Source organism: Rattus norvegicus, chromosome 14, assembly GCF_021556685.1.
Source record: "Rattus norvegicus strain SHRSP/BbbUtx chromosome 14, alternate assembly SHRSP_T2T, whole genome shotgun sequence".
In the NCBI taxonomy this organism is placed as follows: Eukaryota; Metazoa; Chordata; class Mammalia; order Rodentia; family Muridae; genus Rattus; species Rattus norvegicus.
Genome location: NC_141547.1, coordinates 106,410,614 through 106,424,539, shown reverse-complemented (window position 1 = coordinate 106,424,539; position 13,926 = coordinate 106,410,614). Strand labels below are relative to the sequence as shown.

General features: G+C 38.7%; 1 long non-coding RNA gene across 2 annotated transcripts; it reads right to left on the bottom strand.

Annotated features, from left to right (window-relative positions):
* Positions 1 to 929: 929 nt before the first annotated feature.
* On the bottom strand, positions 930 to 6,169 carry LOC120096706 (uncharacterized). 2 transcript variants are annotated; one of them, XR_015637213.1, is made up of 3 exons: positions 5,587 to 6,169; positions 4,488 to 4,547; positions 930 to 2,077 (listed from the first exon to the last, which is right to left on the bottom strand). It is a non-coding gene; the product is annotated as an uncharacterized LOC120096706 (long non-coding RNA). The 2 variants fall into 2 exon arrangements; XR_015637212.1 differs by lacking the exon at positions 4,488 to 4,547 and having other exon boundaries at positions 5,587 to 6,165.
* Positions 6,170 to 13,926: the final 7,757 nt, after the last annotated feature.

Sequence of the window (13,926 nt, the reverse complement as noted above, 5' to 3'; positions counted from 1 at the left end):
AGGAAATCTTTGTTAATCATGTATTATTTGAGGAGTAATATCTAGGATATTAAACAAAAACTTCAAATACAACAAAAAGAAATCAAATAGTGCAATTATTAAATGGGCAATGAGTGAGTTTTCCTTTTTCAATTAAACTACACAAACAAAACTAACTTGCAGTCAGACAAACAAAAGAAATGTCCCTCACAAGGATGACCTTAGGTTTGTTGTGTTATATTTCTAGTTCTAGGTCTTTTCAAGTTGACAATCAACAGTGTCCATTACAGGAACCCTCTAAATACACTTTGGTGGGAAAGGAAACTATACTTGCATGACAGAAATTAGTAGGAGGGTCTTTAAAATAACTGAACATCAAGCAAACATATTAGTCAGCTGTGCCACTCCTGGGTTTTTCATAGAGATACAGACACCCATGTTCACTGTAGCTCTAAGCACAACAGTAAAGTTACTCCACTACATAAGGAGTCCAAAACACAAGACTGGGAAAGACAGTGTAGTACATATGGAATTTTTTTCAGCCATAAAGTAAAGTTATAGCTTTTGCAGAAAACTGATGCAAATAGAAATTATTATATCAAATAAAATTTAGAAATTTTTAAAAAATTAAAAATTTAAAACTGTCTGTGAAGTAAGCATTGTGTATTTTCTCTCATTTGTGTGTCCTGTAATTTATCTAAACATGAAATTGTGCATGCCTATATGACACGAAAGTAAAAGAAAAGCTACTACTAGGGGAAAAATGGAGGCATACAGAAGGTGTGAAGGATGAAAAGCAAGTTACGGTCAACATGCTCAAATCACATTACATACTTTCATAAAAACTTTCTATATGAAAGCGCCATAAATGATGAGTACATACAATAAATTGTTTTGGCTCAAAATCAAAGAACACTTTTAAGTATTTTAAATGTAAAAACATGAACTAATTTTTAATTCATTTTAAATCTGTTTTATTATAAAATATCAGTTTTCACTCCCCCTTGTACACTACGTTTTTGACTATTCTATTGGATACTCTATCTCTAGGGAAAAGGCTCTTAGTAACTCTTTTGAATAGATAATTATAACTGCTTAAATGGGACCAGTACAGACAGAGTGATTAATAATGAAAAAAGGATAAATGGAATACAAAAAGTCAAGGTAGAATGGAATGAGCTAAAGAATATTAGGTAATCATTCAACCTTGACACATCCTTCTTTGTAACTGGGCTGTGCAGAAGTGCATGGACTGGTGGACAGAAGGCAGAAAGTGGAACGAGCATGTGTATTAAGAAAAACTTCTGTTTTCTTTCTGCCATATTGTGGTATGTTGTGATACAGGCATGTATGTGGCTAAGTAAAAGTCAGGTATTTTTGAGGAAAATATTTACAGGTCTCAAACTACCCTTTGATTTCCCACATCTTTATAAAATTTGATTTATGAAGAGCCAGCAGAGCTTTGGTAAATTATATCATCCATGATTCATTACAAGTAAAACTCTGGGATAACTGGTAATTTCATTTTCATGCTTTTTATAACCTGAAAAGTGAAAAACAACTTATTTTTTACTGCTTATATCAAGGCTTTAAACAAAATTATTTTGAAGGTTAACATTAAATGTTTCAAACATCACATTTGGTACCTTTCTATGTTATCTAATGGTTTATTTAATCAATTTATTAAACATTTACTTTGCATTACCAATCAGTCATCTTCAAAGAGAAAAATATGTATTTGGATAGACATGTGGAAGAATAACAAATTAATTTAACTTCTCAGTATCTCAATTATTGATTGTCCAAAAAGATTGTGTTTTACCAAGTAATAACACATAAAAATATCTCAAAAATCAATATTTTTCTTTTGTCTCCTTCTAAACGATTTTGAGCTCATCCTTTGAGCACCACTGCAGCAATTCTGATCTTCTATGCCTGAGCTGCAAGCCTTTTCACAGGTGAACACAGAGATAACTGCAATTCCACTCTTGGGAGCCATATTATTAATGTTTGTTGGCAACTGTGAATGACTTCATCGTTCAGCCAAGTCTGATCTGACACAGATTGCAGACCTTTCCTTTGTGCAGAATCAAGCCATCTGTGATTTAATGAGAAAATATTAATAAATCTCTGCTGTTTGATGTCTTTTCAGGATGATATCAAATAATCTAGCTTGAATCTTTGGTCTTTTGCTTATTAAATGCATATAAAATGAATGCATTTGCTTTAAAAAAAAAAGTAAAGCTGCAAAATAAGCTGTATAAATCACACCCCCTTCTTACTCTGCTGGTTAACCAGAAAATCAATGGCATGGATTCCCTGACAGTTAAAATGGTTAGGTACATATTTACAATCCTTAAATCAAGCAGGTTCCTAAGCCAAAATAGCACACACATTCAGCTTTACTAGAATATAGCAATAAGTAAGGAAGATGTAGACATTTTGGCAGTAGCAAGGAAAACAACAGAAAAATACAGTATACCAACAGAGTAGAATTTTCTATTTGATAAACTAAATGTTTTTAAAACACCATTGGCAATTAGTTACATACTTGTCAAGTTATTGAGACATCATAACTTTTTTTGGTGGGTGAAGGAAATGTAATTTATTTAATAGATTTTTATCCCAATTAAATGAGTAAATGTGTATATAAATAACAATTTTCCAACATTGTACTTCATAAATTCCTTTTCACAGAGACATCCAATCGTTTCTAAGTATAATACACTGTGTATTGAGTCAAAAATGCTTAAAATTCCTTCTAAATGATGTCCTCAGTGGTCATTTCAGCAATGTAGCACACACACACACACACACACACACACACACACACACACGGGGGGGGTGAGAAAGAGAGAGAGAGAGAGAGGATGTATAAACATATACCACATAAACACATAAACAATTAAAGAAAGAGACCATGAATTTGAAAAAGAAGCAAGGAAGTGAGAATATGGTGTGATGGTTTTCATATGCTTGGCCCAGGGAGTGGCACTATTAGGAGGTGCGTCCTTGTTGGAGGAAGTGTGTCACTGTGGGGGTGGGCTTGGAGACCCTCCTCTTGGCTGCCTGGGAATGCTCAGTCTGCTCCTGGCTACCTTTGGCTGAAGATGGAGAACTCAGCCCCTCCTACACCATGCCTGCCTGGATGCTGATATGTTGCCATGCTCCCACCTTGATGATAATGGACTGAACCTCTGAATCTATAAACCAGCCCCAATTAAATGTTGTCCTTTATAAAACTTACATTGGTCATGGTGTCTGATCACAGCAGTAAGACCCTAATTAAGACACATGGGAAGATTCAGAGGAAAGAAGGAGAAGAGGATATAATATAATTATATTATAGTCCCCAAAACTACCTGACATCACCAACTTACATTCAATGTATTCAGATTTGAAGTATGAACAATGGTTGTTGGTTGTAAAAAAAAAAACCATGTAATAGAAAAGAAAGGTAAAATATGAAATAACAAGATAGTAAAGTCCTACAGATAATATTTTGCTTTAAATATGAATTAAAACTTCAGGTTCTTCTAGGATAAAGCTTTATACAATGTTGCCAAAGAAGACATGTTCCATGTTTGTGTGACCATATCTGACTCTAGGAATTGCTTTGGCTTGGGTATGCTGTTTATCCCTCAAAGATCCTCAGAACTAAAAACCTATGACAATTCAAAACCGAGTCTACTGACCACTTCTTTAAAAAATAAATAAGGCATAATACAAAATGAAAATCTACTGGAATGAGCTGGGCACGTTAAATCAGATAAACAATAGCCACACTTCATAGTTTGCAAACACTGGCTGTAGTCTACCTAGATAGTTCAACTATATCATTCTAGCACAGAAAATCAAATAATGCTTAATTTTAGCATTAAATTTTATATTAAATAATAATTATGCTAAAGTGTTGTGGACCACAGACTTTTTCATTGGGAAATTATTTAAGATACTTAGGAGTGTTTTCTGTCTATTTACCTGCTCTCTAAATACTCAGCTATCTATGGACATCACAAAGAAGAGCATTTTCTGTAAGAGCCATACAAATCAATAGTGCTTAACTTTATATCAAGAATATAGATCTGAAACAAAACCATGTTTTCAACATCATAAAGAATATTGCTATATATTCATAAATACTTCAGTGCTGAATTAATATACACTTTTGAATATCCAAGGAAGTACTGATGCTTAAACTTCCTTTAATGCTGAAAAAAGCTTAATGGATTGCTAACATCCATTTGTTGACTTTCTCAAGACCCATTCCTGTATTAAACCTTCAGACATTAAAACACATTTACCACATTATCTCAGTCCTTCAAAGAATTCCTTCCACTGTGGACAACTTCACCAAATGTTCTTTGCTTCAATTGAAATTCAATAATGGAGTCATTAGTTTGACACTGTTTACCTATTTTGCGAGACAACCTCTCACCAGATGTTTTCTGTATGTAAGATATAAAAAACAAATTTCTCTTTTTCTTAAGAAAAAAAATCCCATCTACCTGTTGCTAATAAAGAAAAACTCCTTATATTTCTACCTTTGTTTATTAATATCTGAAAACCTAAAACCAAATGTTTTTATTGTTAACTTGCTTTTTTCGCTTACACCAAGAAATGTAACTTATTTAAGAAGAGCATAGAAAGAATCTATTCCTGTAACATACAATACAATGCACTTCTTACTAATCTGAGTTAGCAATTTGTTGGAACAGAAAATATACTAGCTAACAGGAAATAATTCCCTTTACTTAGAGACTAAAATTTAACTATAATCTATGGTGATGCATTATAAGAAACAATTTTAAAACACATTACATTATACTATTTATCCACACAATGGCATTTCACATGATATGCATTAGGCAAATTGACTTGTAAGTAATTGGCCAGGTATGGAACAAAGATGAGACAAGGATAAAATCTGCTACAGATGCTGAAAAAATCAAAGCCATTTCCACAAGTGTGTCACTCTGAAGACTTGTTGTATACTAAGTCACAGGCTTGGCAATATAACTAGTCAAAATATCTCTGTAGGTGATGATCTACATTAGACATACATCCAGAAACTAGCATATACATTCATCATCTTAGATATGTTCCTTCCTGATCCTACGGCTCTTTTTAACCACAGGATGCTGCAATAATGAGATGCATCCTCTTCAGTTGAGTGTTTTCATCAATAAGGGCTATTTGGAAGACCCCATGTCTGAAGAGGTGGCTTGGCAGTTAAGAGCTCTTTCTGACCTTACAGAAAACTGAGGTTTGGGCAAGTAGGGTAAGTCATCAGACAGTCCTGGGTACAGGGTCTGTGAACTACTTCATCTTCCTTGTTTTGTGGCTGTTTGTTGCTGGTACTTGTAGGAGGAATGGAGGTGACTAGCTCTGCATAAGCACTGGGGGGCTGAGCAGCTACAAAGGCAACTCTTGCAGGAGGAACTAATTGAAGATTGTCTGAGAAACCAAGAATTGCTGACACAGACAGTGCAAAAATCAAGAACAGCTGTTTGAAAGAAATGCTTGCTAGCCCACCAGTGGGACTTGAGTGGAGGGTATTAAAGGAGCTTGCACCAGGTTCATATGAGCCTGCTGCAGAGTTCTCACCTGCTCCTGGAGACTGTGCTGTTGATTCAACATCTCCTCATCTCTAACCTCCAAGGGCAGGTAGGCAGTCCTGAGCAAAGACAATATCTGGCACCCAGCGTAGTCTGTGAACTACTTCATCTTCCTTGTTTTGTGGCTGTTTGCTGACCTCCTCTTCTGGGGGCTCACTTTTGCCTGTTGCTTCAGGGACTGTGCTCGTGGCTTGACCTTATCCACTCTTCTCTGCTGTCTTGCCACCTTCGGTTGTTTGGTCAGTGAGTTCACCCCTTAGTGTTTTATGCTATGGGTCCTGCAAGGGTGAACGCATGGTCCTCATTTCTGTCTTCTTTTCATTTCTGAGTGTTCATCCTGCTGACTTGTATTTTCAGTGTCAGTTTGAGGGTGAGCACAGTGTTTGTCTTTGTCAGCTTGCCCAGGCAGCCATTGTACTTTCACTTTTGTTTTTGGTCCGAGGATGAGTCTGTGATTATCTTATCTTTGAATGCTCATCTCTGTGAGCTATTCATTTTCACTTTTGGTTTGGATTCATCCCAGTACCTCACTGGGTGCTGGTAGGCTCCCGAGCACCTTTTCTATCCTGGGTACATGGCACAGTCATACAGACTTTGAGCTATACCTGAGGGAGTCCCCTGCTTAGTACGAGACATCTGTCATCATATCTTTTCATCATTTGTTTCCTTTTCACTGGTTTTTATGGGTTGCTCCCCCTCCACCATCAAGGAACTCCAGTTTAGGGCACTAAAAATCCTTCTGGTTATGAGTGCTCTCAAAGTTAAGACTAATTACTAGGACCAATTTTGGGAGGAGTTCGCTATTTTGGCCCTCTGGATATTAGTGGAGATCATGTGAGACCCTGACCTCTGGATGTGTGTTCTCTTCCTTGTTCACAAGCATGAGGTTAAGCCTGGGATTACCCCTCCCTTGTTCTTTGTTCCCACCCTCTTTACAGTCATCACCAGTCTTAAGAATTCTTGCCTAGAGGAAGTCGTGACTGCCTATAATAAACACTGTCATGCTGATATTCACCTTTCCCTTACTGACCCTGTTCCACTTTCTCCAGGCAAATAGGATGATGTCAGTGATGAGGATATTTCATCCCTCAGGCCATCAGGCTTCAAGACATCCTGTAGCCCTGCTGTCCCAGGTCTCTCACTCACTAGCTCTTATGCTCTGGTGCCATCAGAGGTACTCCCAGCTTACCCCTGGCATGATCTAGGGGGACTTTGCCTTCATGAGGACACCCCTGCTGTGATCACTCCTGTGAAGTCCATCTGTCCTGCTAAACTGCCTCTCCTCCAGAAGCCTCAATCTCCTTAGGTATATCAAGAGGCTTTCCCTGTCAACCTTGACCTGATGAGGTAATTAGGCCCTGGCTTTCTATTTCTCTGGTAGACTTGACACTAATCAGAAAAACTGCCAATGATTCTGACCCAAATTCTCTTTATTTTGAATAAGTACTAAAGCAATGGGCAATGCTTCTCTAGTCCTATTATGATTAGTATAATTTCCTTGAAGTGGTACTTGAACCCCTTATTTTGTAATTGGAGGTCTACATATCATGACTTCACTAGGAAATCAGCCTAGGATTAACTTGGAATATAACCTTAATATTACTTTTGATATACTTACTGGCCATAGGGCATACATTAACCCTGTCACTCAGGCCACTATCAGACTGCGTGCTTACTTTAATCATGCTGATTTTGCTTTTAAGGCCTTTAGGGCTTGCAGCTGTCAAGACCCCTCTGCTTACTTTTGAAACCTTATCCAGGAGTTTGGGGAGTCCTTCGTGGACTTCCTGTTCCATGTGACTGAGGCAGTGGACAGCTGGTTTGATGCTGGCCCAATCAGCAACATACTCATCAAGCAGCTTGCATAGGGGCTAGGCCTTAATTCCCCCACTTACAATGCAGTGGCAGCCATAAGGAATTACGATATCCATAGATGGGTTTTTGCCACTCATGATTTGGACCATGGTGTGGGTTCCATTGCAGCCTTAACTGCCTCCATTTACTCCTTAGTCATAGAATGTGAAGAAAGGATACACCCTCCTCCTGAAGAGCCCCCTTATAGCACCTGTTGGGGCTGTGGCAAGCACAATTATCTCAGATAGGACTGCCCCTCAACTAGGCACAAGACCAGATGCCCTTGTTGTAACAAAGGTTCCCATTGGGCTAAGGATTGTTGTTCTCAAAAGCAGGAAGACAATTTAAACTGCAAAAGGGGTACTCCTCATCCCCTCCAGTAAGAGGGACTCCTGCTTGGCCAGGAGTCTTTTGAAACTTGTCTGTTTCCTCACTCACTGATAATGAATGTAATCAGGGTATACCTGTTAAAGGGTAGGTTGACAAAGGCAAATGTCACTATTACAGCAAAAAATGAACCTTTTGAGGTTTGGAGGCTAATTGGCCACCAAAATGACTATCAGACCTGTTTGTTGGCAGAACTTGAATGGCAATCAAGGATCTTTTACATCTCTTGTAGCTGATGTTCTCTGCAACCTTTCGGGAAGAGTTATTTTGGAAGACATGGGTGCTGTCCTTGTTATTGATGATCGTGGCTTTTTTGATGACATTATACAACTGGACTGCAAGGGTCACAAAGTCAGGGATTACCCCCAATTCTAATGGCCACTGCCCACCCAGCCCCAATTGCCATCAGGTTCTTGAACCTATACTGTTGGCCTGTTTTGGAACTGCCTTATTTGGAACCTAAACTTTCTGCTCTCAAGGAACTAGCCTTGAAATAATTATCTTTGGGTCATTTGGAACCCTCAACCAGCAGATAAAATTCTCCCATTTTTGTCATTAAAAAAAGTCAGGGCTTCTATAGGATGTGAGAGCCATTAATAAACATATGGGGAATCACTCAAGCAGGACTGCTTGATCCTAGTGCTATGCCACCCAGGTACTATACAATGATCCTAGATATTAAGGATTTTATTTCCAGATCCCTCTTTCTCCTCAGGATAGATGCTATTTTACCTTGATAGTATGGGAGCCTAATGTGAATAAACCAGTTAAAAGATATCAGTGGACAGCTTTGCCTCAGGGCATGAAATACAGTCTGACCACTTGTAAGCTTTATTTGGCTGAAGTTATATAGTGAGTCCCCAGAGATTTCCTTGTAGTTCAGTTCATGGATGATATTATGCTTGTAAACCCTTGCCTGCCTGATCTTGAAAGGGAGTCCTCTGAATTGTTGCTTAACTTATAAAATCTCAAACTTGAAGGTTGCTCACAAAAAGATTCAGAGAATTCCTCCATATGCCTTCCTGGGCTTTTCTATTTCTGGCAAGATAAAGCCCCTGACCTTCTCCATTGTGGCAAAAGAATCATACTCACTTATAGAACTATGACAATTATGTGGAAATGTTAATTGACTTCAACATTCCTGCCTATTCCAGAACAGGAGATGAGGCACCTCTTTTCTTTCTTGAAGGGGCCTAGCAGCCCCTCAGCCAGGGTTAAACTAACATTTGAGTCTTGCAACCTACTACAAAAAATTAAGGCACTCCTTTCTGTATCAATTCTGGAAAGGCATGATACAGGAAAACCCCTCTTGGCTGTAATTGTGTGGTCCCTTGAGGGAGGTGCTAGTAGTGTTTTGGCAGAATGGGCTCCCCACATGGGTGCTCCAGGAGCACTCTGATTTACAGGAGGTTATTTCAAAGTTTGAGATTGCCTTCTGCTTTGCCTTTAAGATGAGAGGCTTGGCAAGGAGAACTTATGACAGGAAATAAGACAAAATAATTTTACCATTCTCCTTATGATATTCTCAATTATTATGGGTAGATTTCATCAGCTTTCAAGAAATGGTGTCAGAATTCACAGGCTCATTGGATAATCACATATCACCAGACAAGAATCTTACTGCTTTGTACCAGTAGGAAATTACAACTAAAATCCATAACATATCTTGCTCTCGCCCCATTTCCAAGGCAACTATAGTGTTTTCGGATGCTAGTAAATCCAGATATCAGGTTCTTATACAACAACTTGAGGGAAAAGTACACAACTCACTTTCTCCCTAATCCTGGCTCAGTGAAACTATGTGAATTATTTGGACTTCTGAAAAATTTTGAGTGTTGCCAAAAGTAGCCAGTTAATATTTTGTCAGGGAGCCAATATGCAGTACAAGTTGTTCATACCCTCTTCTCCTATATTAAAGAGAAAAACAGCCCAATACATGTCTGCATGTGATCTATCCAGAAGGTTCTTGAGAATAGGTCACATCCCCAGTGTATCTCACATATAAGATCACATTTTAAATTGTCTGGTATATTAGCAGAAGGAAATGAGAGAACTGATACCCTGATTATGGCTATAGACATAGAATTCCCAGAACAAGTCAGAATGTTAGCACCAGAAATTTCCCCTTTCCCTTTGGAATTTGCAAACACTCTTACCTAAATTGCCTATGTCACACTGCAAACATCTTGTACAATGTATGCACCTCTTGTACCACTGGGGGCTCTTGGTAGATCAAGAGTTAACCCTAGAGGTCCACTCTCCAGTGCAATCTGGCAAATGGATCTCAGCCATTACCTAGGTTTTGGGAGTCTTAAGTATATACATGCGTTCATTGCTCTGCCTTCATATATGCAGTGGCCATATCAGGTGAAGAGGCCTCCCATGCTATTAAGACCATGAAATCAGCAATGCTGGTGATGGGAATGCCTTGTGCACTCCAGACTGACAATGGGCCTGCTTATTAATCTTAGTGGTTCAGCAGTTCAGCACCTTTCTTGTTATGGAGATCAGTCACTCCTTTAGCATACCCTACTGTCCTCAAAGCCAAGCAATTGTAGAAATAGCAAATCACTCCTTGAAGGAAGCACTGCTTGGGTCACCTCCTCAGAATTCAAAAGAGAACCACACCTAGCATTTCTGGAGGTCCTATTTCTTGTAAATTTTACATGAGAAAGGGCGGAGACCTGCTTACAAACATTGGCCATATTTGCCTCTCCCATTGGTTAGATGAAAGCACCAAATAACCTCTCAATGGCCATCACCCTCTCTGCTTCTTACAAAGGGCTGAGGTTATGCTTGTTTTTTCCCCCAGGATGCAGCTGCACCAATATGGGTATCTTTGAGAGATGTTTGACTGATCACACACCAGGGGGAAAAGGAGCCAGAAGAGGACTAGGATTGGGAGATGTAATATACATACTATGTTTATCAATTTTTCTTCAGCCTGGAAGGGCTGATGAGCTCTGGGCTTTGGTGCCCCTGCACCCTATTCTTTTGCCTGTGGCAGTTAACTTTCCAGCATACCCTGTTTTTTTCTCTTCTAATGTGAGTTTGGGTTTGCACTTCATGGACTTTGTCACTACTACAGGATGATGATTAGAAGGCACCTAGCCCATGGCGAAAACTCTCTGTTTTACCATCAAAGTCTGCTTCATTGATCCTTGTATCCAACTACATAATATGACCATGGGGAGCTGTCATGGTAATCTAACCTATGGCATCGTGTTAGGCATAGAACTTCATGTTCCCCTTACTGTTTACAAATCCCCAAAGGATCCACCAAGCATACCATGTTCACCCCTGCCTTGCTGTCCAAGGGTCCCTCAAATGCACACTTTTGTGGGACTTCCTATCCCTGGGAGCACTGCCTGCTTGCACCAACTGTAATATTTGCCAAAAACTACCTCATATTGTCCTATAACCTCATACTTGGAATATGGAGGTTTACCTTATATACCTTATGATACTTCCTATATTAGTTGTACTAGCTGGTTTTGTATGTCAACTGAACACAAGTTGGAATTATTACAGAGAAAGGAGCCTCCCTTGAGAAAATGCCTCTATTAAATCCGGCTGTAAGGCATTTTCTCAACTAGTGATCAAGGGGGGAAGGCACCTCGTGGATGGTGCCATCCCTGGGCTGGTAGTCTTGGCATCTATAAGAAAGCAATCTGAGCAAGCCAGTAAGTAACATCTCTCCATGGTCTCTGCATCAGCTTCTGCTTCTTTCCCTGTGTGAGTTCTAGTCCTGACTTCTTTGGTGATGAACAGCAATGTGAGAGTGTAAGCTGAATAAAACCTTTACTCCCCAACTTGTTCCTTGGTCATGATGTCTGTGCAGGATAGAAACCCTGACTAAGACATTACTCCACATGTTCACAGGGATCCCATTTGATGCCAAGCCGACACTATTAGAAGCAATTGGGGTGTATGTGGTCCCTCTAATTGTCTTGATTTACACCCCCTTTCTCTTCTAAAAGGTGGTTGTCTCTTTAATGGGACAGGAGACTTCTAAGTAGCAAAAGTGAAAGTCATATACAATGGTCTGACAACAGAAATTAAAAGAAATATGTATTCTCACTGGCATGTGTGTTTTTCTTTGCTGTGATAAAACAAGGACCAAAGTGACCTGGGTGAGGAATACATTTATTTGGCTTGCACATTACAGTCCGCCATCAAAATAAGCATAGCTAGAAGTTGAGTCAGGAGCTGTAGCAGAGACCCAGAGAAATGTGGCTGACTGCATTGTTGCTGAGCTATATTTCTGATACAGCTCATATACCCCCACCCGGATATCACATTAATTAATTACATTAATTAGTGTAGTGTGCAATATAAAAAAGGCACTAATGCTGGCTACTCTCTGGCCCTGGTGGTCTCACTGCTTTCATGGCTAGCCCCATGCAGTGGCTGCCTACTTCACAGTTCTCTTGCTATGGATTCTACTCACATTCCTGGCCTTACACTCCTTGTGGTTATTGGTCACAAAAGGCTCAACTAGGTAAAATCAAAACTCTAGAGGCTTGTAGTACATCAGATTTATATCAGTAAATTCTCAACCTGCAAAACGCCCACTCAATGAACATAGAACTCAGTTGATATAAACACAAGCTACACACCTAAATGGGACAAAAAACCCTACTTATTATTTATCTATCTAAGAAATCCCCAATACTTATGGTTCCCAGGAGTGTGTGGTACTGGCTCCTCTTCCTCTCCTATAGGTTCTATCTTCTCTCCTCCCCTTTCATTTAAAAGCCAAGAATCTTTTCCTGCATACCCCCTTTGTCTCTCTGACCCAGAAGTAGCACTTACTTTTCACCCAGTGATTGGACCACTGAAATCTTTATTCATTAGGGGAATGTTCTGCCATATCTCACCTTTTCTGATCAATTAAAAAATTTTCTCTCAAATATAGATTATATTACCATTCTGTAATTTATAAAGTACAAAATATACCTAACACACAGTCCATCATTTTTGTCAGTAAAAGAGAACACTCTGTTACCTATCTTAACCTAAAAAGGATTATGAATTCATGTTATGTCCTAGTTCATATCTGTTATGTCCTAGTTTAGCTTGTATACTGTCTGAAAACTATCCAATTAAATATGTTCTCTCAATGCTAAGAAGCCTGGGTTGGATATGAGATTATAACTAGTCTTTCAACTCAGTCAGAAAACCTTAAATTTGTATCAAAATAAATTCTCTACCAAAGTAAGAAATTATGACTTCAACTTAGTAACTATTATGAATATTTCTACCAAATGAGATTATGGCTACACAATAAATTCTAGCTAGTTCCTTCCTGTTCAAAATGTGTTCATTTCTATATTCTCCAGAAAGACAACTTAGAATAACTACCTCCAAACCCCAAGCTCCAGGAACTGGGACAATGACTGTTTATAACTATTTCCTGTTGAATATGGGCATTGAGATTTCTTTGAGGGGGAAGGATAGTCTCTGATGATGACTGTGTCCTGACTAGATCTGGCTGAAAATCCCTGAGATCAGGAGTTCAAATAGGTCAGTTAAGCAAGTCTAACAATGAGACTCACCAAGGCTGTGTAGTCTTTACTATACGAATCTTAAAACAAAATTTTAGTATCATAAAGATATCTGTATGGATTGTATTAGTCTATGTAGGGTGCTCAGACTAGTTAGGATGAAATTCTGCTCCAATCATGAGTCTTCATTTGTGCCATGTGTGGGATGGCACAAAGGATATTTTTTGTTTGATTCAGCAAAATTTATATTCAGGTGGTGTGCTTCTGTCAAATCTGATCCACATAACTCTGGAAGATTTGTAAACACTAATCATTTTTCTAAAAACACAAAGATGAAAGCTTTCTCCTAAATCAGCATATCCTTCAGTTGGCAACCAGGAAAGCTTGTATCTTGTCTTTTCTTCCAGACGAAAAATAAATCAACCAAAAAACTCAAAATCAAACTCGTTTCAATAGTAAAAACAATTCAAAATAAAAGAAATAAACTAAACAAATACTATATGAGTCTTTTTTAGGCCTGTTCTAATTTGTCATGCCAGGAAATTAATCCAAAAATTCCCATGGAGCCCACAAAGAATGTG